Genomic DNA, 6,523 nt, shown 5'->3' with positions numbered 1-6,523 from the left:
GGGGATTTGGGCCAGGAAGGGACAGGAGGGCCTCCGAGGTGAACGACTGGCTTAGGGTGTGGTGCCAGAAGGAACGCTTTGGGTTCCTCGACCACGGCACTTGTTTTCTTGCCAATGGACTTCTGGCAAGGGACGGGTTATACCGCATGAGGATGGGGAAAAGGTCCTTTCGAGATGCTCTAGTGAGCTTCGTCTGGAAGACTTTAAACTGAGCCGGGGGGGGGGGGTTCAGGCCCCCCCAGAAATATGTCTGCACTGGACAAGTGTGGGGGGAGGATCAGGGCTCTGGGAGCAGGGTTTTAGAGGTACTGCAGGGACTGACAGGACTCCTGCAGAGAGGGGCCAGGTATCAAGGAGGATGGGAGGAAGGAGGAGGCTGGGAACTCCAAGGAAAGGAAGCGGCGGGAAGGAGTTGAGGTGCATGTACACCAATGCTAGGAGCATGGGTAATAAGCAGGAAGAGCTTGAAGCTCTCCTGGGAATAGGAGGTTATGACCTGGTGGGAATCACAGAAACTTGGTGGGATGAAAGGCAAGTCTGGAATGTGAACATAGAAGGGTATCACCTTTTCAGAAAGGACAGGAAGGGAAAGAGAGGTGGAGGCGTGTCTTTATACGTCAGGGAAGGAATAGGATGCAGTGAGACAGAATACAGCACAGATGGGGATTCGGTAGAGGCAGTCTGGGTGAAACTTAGGGGTTTTGACAGGGAAAGAGACCTGACAGTGGGGGTATGTTATCGCCCTCCAGGTCAACTTGAGACTCTGACAGACCAGATTCTAAGGATATCTCGGGGGAGAGACACAGTAATTATGGGAGATTTCAGTCTCCCGGATATTACTTGGGAGACTCACTCGGCGGTGACAGCCAGGTCACGTCGCTTCCTAGAAGCTATCGAGGGAGGGTTTTTCACACAGAGGGTCTGAGAGGCGACGAGGGGGGGAAACATCCTTGACTTGGTCTTGACCAATAGGGAGGAGCTGATAGATGAAGTACAGATTAGGGGAGCTCTGGATGCGAGTGATCACTTCATCCTTTGCTTTGAGATCTGGGGATGTGCAGCAGGTAGAGCACTAGAAGCTGGGACTTCAAGAGGGCCAACTTTGGCCAACTGAAGGCCAGACTGGGTAGAGTCTCCTGGGATAGGTTACTGGAAGGTAAGCGAGTTGAGGAGGGGTGGATGGCACTCAAAAGGGAGGTTTTGGAGGCGCAAGCCTGGACGATACCTCTAGTCAGTAAGGTGGGGAGGCAGAGGAGAGTGCCGCCATGGATGCGAAAGAAGGTGGTTAGAGGGATTAGACGAAAGAGGAACCTCCGCAGGAAATGGGTACTGGGGGAAATAGACGAAAGGGTATGCTGGGAGGAGGAGGCCCATTGCAGAAGGATTCATCGCAAGGCTAAGGCTGATTACGAGCTGAGACTTGCCAAGAATATCAAGAGCAACAAAAAGGGCTTCTTCCAGCATGCAAATAGGAAGAGGAAGGGAAGACAAGTGGTGGGACCACTAAATAAGGAGGAAGGAGATCCAGTGACTGATATGAGGGAACAGGCACAGATGCTAAATGACTATTTTGCCTCTGTGTTCTCCCCAAAGCAGGACGGCGGATGCATAGGAGATTAGATGAGGCTGGGGACTTAGGGGAACAGATTAGAGTCACTCCCCTTGATGTTGAGGGGCTCCTCAGGGCATTGGACATTACAAAGGTGTCAGGCCCCGACAGGTTACACCCGAGAGTAATTAAGAGAGTTGGCGGGGGTTCTCTCACGCCCGCTGGCCTCCATTTTTGAGGCCTCATGGAGAACGGGTGAAGTTTCAGAGGACTGGAGGGTGACATCAGTGGTCCCAGTTTTCAAAAAGGGTAGTAGAAGGGACATGGGGAATTATAGACCTGTTAGCCTTACGTCCATTGTAGGAAAAACAATGGAAAGGCTCATAATAGAAGAGATCTAGTGATGCTAGATAGGGAAGGGAGGCTGACATCCACACAACACGGCTTCCGCAAAAACAGGTCCTGCCAGACAAACCTTGTGGAATTCTATGACAAGGTTTCGTGATGGCTAGATGGAGGGGATGCAGTGGATGTGGTATACCTGGATTTCAGCAAGACCTTTGACAAAGTGCCCCATGATATCCTGGTGGAGAAACTGAGGAGTTTTGGGATACACCAAAGCACTGTCCAGTGGATTAGGGCATGGTTGACTGACCGAAAGCAGAAGGTAACCATTAGCGGGGAATCATTGGGATGGCGGCCAGTGACAAGCGGGGTCCCCCAGGGCTCTGTCCTGGGGTCGATCCTGTTTAATCTTTTCATTAATGACATGGAAGAAGGGGTGAACAGTCTGCTGATCAAATTCGCAGACGACACTAAAACTGGAGCAGTGGCCACAACTGAGGAGCAGGTACTCCAGATCCAACAGGATCTGGACAGACTATGGAAGTGGGCAGGAGACAACAGGATGGCGTTCAATGTGGATAAGTGCAAGGTCTTGCACTTGGGGCATAGGAATAGCTGTCATAAATACAGGTTAGGTGACAAGTGGCTGGAGAGCAGCACTTGTGAAAGGGACCTCGGGGCGCTGGTTGACTGCAGGCTAAACATGAGTCAGCAGTGTGATGCGGTGGTCAAGAGGCCGAACGCCACCCTTGGTGGCATAGCCAGAAGTGTGGCTTCTAGATCAAGAGAGGTATTACTACCACTCTATACGACTCTGGTGCACCCGCAGCTGGTGTATTGTGCTCTGTTTTGGGCCCCTCATTACAGAAAGGATATAGCCAGGTTAGAGTCAGGGCAGCGTAGGGCCACAAGGTTGGTGATCGGTTTGCAGGGGATGCTGTATGAGGCGAGACTGAGGGAACTGGGTCTCTTCAGCCTGGAGAAGAGGAGACTCAGAGGGGATATGTTGGCGACATACAGGTATGAGAGGGGATGTCACATGGAGATGGGTATAGACCTGTTCTCCCCTGCAGAGGAAGGCAGGACGCGCTCCAAGGGAGCAAAGCTCAAGGAGCCAAGGTTCCATTTGGATGCCAGGAAGCATTTCCTGACAGTTAGGGCCCCGAGGGTGTGGAATGGGCTTCCCTGGGAGGTCATTGAGGCCCCATCGGTGCGGGTGTTCAAGGATAAGGCTGGACGTCCACATGGTGGGCATGTCGTGAGCGGAGCCGGCTGGTGTTGGAGGTCAGACTAGATGGCCCGGAGGACCCTTCTGACTCGCTCTGTTTCTATGTTTCTAATACCTCATTTTCCTGAGTCTAAAAAATTTGCAGAAAGTGCTGTTTACAAGAAGCAGTGAAAGCAGAAGAAGTGAAACTGTTTACAACCAGTAGTGAAACAGTGCCATCTAAAGAACCATAAACAACAGTGAGTACAGAATGATGCGTGTAGCACAAATGCCTCATGTGAGAAAGCTCAGAGTACAAGGGGGTGGCGTATCTTTATAGGCTTTGTCTAGCACTAGAGAATATAATCTCATTCTAAAGATGAAAGTGTTTCCTACATCCCAGAAGTGAAGACTTCCTCAGTTTGGGTCTTCATGGAAAATTTGAATTTATCATATCTTTCCATTCTTGAAGACAGTCTTCCCATCCAGACTAAAGCTGAGATAGAACACCTGAATAGACATGACCTGTGTAAGAAAGTGCCAGAGGCCTCTGGTTAGTTCTGTTTGGATGTTCACATGATTAGCATACATCTTAGCTATTCTGAGTCCAGTGGGATTCTCAAATGTTTCTATTTCTTCAGTATGGCCTCATGGTATACATGTACCCTGGTGTGTATATGTGTGTGTTTTGTCTGTTAGGACTAATGGGTTTTCTTTAAGGCTTGGTCTGGATGCTAAGAGCTGGTATTATATTATTCTTGCTGTGAACCCTGTCTGTCAACCAAGAGTAGCTACTTTGCAAAGTAAAGGTTGCTCCACCCCAGAACCTCAGCTCCTAACCAGCAACTATGCATATCTTTATATGTAGGCAGAAAAATATTCTACAACTCCTAGCATTCCCCAGCCAAGCTGGGGAATCTAAGACTTTTCTCTGTCTAAATAGGTATGATATAACAGGCAGTAGCATTAGTCTTATACTAGGCTGTTAGCAATGATAACCAAGAAAGAAACACCCATGATTAGAGACTGCATTACTGCAGGCTCGCTTGGAGGATACTTATCTAGACTCATTCCACTCTGGGTTTCAGCTTGGTTACAAGACCAAATCAGCCTTGGTTGCCCTGATGGATGATCTTTATTAAGAGATGGACTGGAAGTACAACCATAGTAATTCTGCTCAGCTTCACATAAGGTTTTGAGATACTAATAACCATAGTATTCTTCTGTATCAACTCTGTGGTCTGCACACTGGGCATTCTGCACTAGAGTGATTCCGATCTTAGCTGCAAGTTTGATTTCAGAGAGTAACTTTGAGTGACTGTTCCTCAGCCCTTTGGAAATTGAATTATGTGGTTCCACAGGGTACCATCTTGTCACTAATGCTGCTTACAGTCTATATGAAGCCACTTGAATTTGGAGCCAAGTATCACCAGCATATTGTCGATGCAAAGCTCTCTATGTAAGTCTTGGATCAGAACCTAGACTCAGTGATGGGCTGGATGTGGGACAGCGAATGCCAGTAAGCCATATGTCCAATGAATGAGTAGTTCCCAATCCTGGGGAATAGGCTTGTTGCCTGATGAGTTTGCATTCCATTTGGAAGATCAAGCTTGTATTCTGGACGTACTCCTAGATCCATCATTGTCACTGAAGTCCCAAATGAATGTACTTTTGACTGGTTGCCAGCTATGCCCTCTTCTGGACAGTGATAGCTTAGCCCCAGTAGTGCAGGCACTAGTTCCTTTAAGGCTGAATTACTGCAATGTTCTCTCTGGGTCAATTCCTAAGAGTAACTTTGGGTGACTATACCGCAAACCCCTGGCAATTGCTCTGTGGGATTCCACAGAGTGCCATCCTATTCCCAGTATAATTTAACATCTATATGACACCTCTGGGAGCCTGCATTAGGGGATTTGGAGGCAAGCTCCGTTAAGTATACTGATGAAGCACAACTATATTTCCCCATGACAACTGAATCAGGAGAGGCTGTGCAAGTCCTAGAACAGTGTCTGGACTCAGTGATGGGCTGGATGAGGACCAATAAAGTTGAATCCTGGCAAGACAGAAGTCCTGTGGGTGAGTGGTTCCCAAGTTGGGGAGATAGATCTATTGCTCTTTGTAGGTGGGGTCATGCTCCCCTTGAAAGATCAGGTCCATAGACTGGGGGTACACCCAGATCCATTGCTGCCGCTGGATGTCCAAGTGACTGCAGTGGCTCAGACTGGCATTTCCTTTCTCTGACTGGTTCACCAGCTACAGCCTTTCCTGGACTAGGATGCCTTGACCACAGTGATGCATGTGCTGATAACCTGCATAATGCTTGTGGGAGGCTTTTGTACACAGATAATAAATAAACCTCAGGACTGAAATTACTGCAGTGCAACTGCTCTTAAGAGTGCTCTGGAAGCCAAAGTTAGGAGCATGCAGGAAGGTGCTCAATTTCAGTGCACAACTCCTTTGCTGAAGGAGCTTCCCTGGTAGCAGTGATCAATCAGCTACTGGGCTGATTTTCCTAATATTGGGTTTTCGTAATATTGCACAAAAGCCTGAACAACTTGTGACAGGATACTTGAGAGAGAGAACAGTCTTCCTTATCCACCTGCTCAGCCACTGGTAGTGCCATGTGGACTGCATGGCCAGAAGAAGAAGAGCTTTCAGAGTGCATGAAATTCCCCGCGTCTATGGAATTCCCTGCCTCAAGAGGTCAGGCAGGCACCAAGATTGTGCTGTTTTTGTTGCCTGCTAAAGGCAACCTTATTCTGGAAAGCCTTTTATTGCTGACCAGCCACAGTCTTAATATCATTTTGGTTTTAAATGTTTTTCATATGTTGCTTTTGTTTTTTAAGTTTGTCTTTCCCTTATACTGTTCACTACTCTGGAATTTATTTGGATGTGGAATGGTATAGAGGAACTGTAAATAAGGGGTTTTTTAAATAAAGGAATCCTGTATTAAGCAGAGGGGTGGACCTGATGACCTTATTGGCCCCTTCTAACTCTACTATTCTGTGATCAAATGAAAATAAAATAATGGGGAGGTCAGACCCCAGTGATGGTGTCTTAGACATCTGCTTGCAAAGACAAGATCTTTCCTATATGGAACAGCAAACAGTAGTAAAAATCACCAGTAAAACGGAAAACAGACGGTGGCTTAGAGAATGTCAGTTCTTCCATAGTTGTTTTTCAGTGAAAAAAAAAAAGATTTATCTCTGTAAGGATTTGAAATAACTACAGCTTAAAGTGCGGTACAAAATGGTGATTTTCTCTTTTCTATTTATGTAGAACTGTAAGGAAGCAGTAAACTAATTGACAGTTGCATCTGTTATGGAAGGACTATAAATAATTCCAGTGAAACTACTGATAGTCATAACATGCCCTCTGAAATGCGAAACCTTTCCGGTCTGCAGAAGAAATAGGATACAGTG

Source organism: Varanus komodoensis, unplaced genomic scaffold (assembly GCF_004798865.1).
Source record: "Varanus komodoensis strain SLA01 unplaced genomic scaffold, ASM479886v1 scaffold18_1, whole genome shotgun sequence".
Taxonomy (NCBI): Eukaryota; Metazoa; Chordata; class Lepidosauria; order Squamata; family Varanidae; genus Varanus; species Varanus komodoensis.
The sequence above is the reverse complement of the archived record's forward strand: the minus strand, read 5'-3'. Positions refer to the sequence as shown.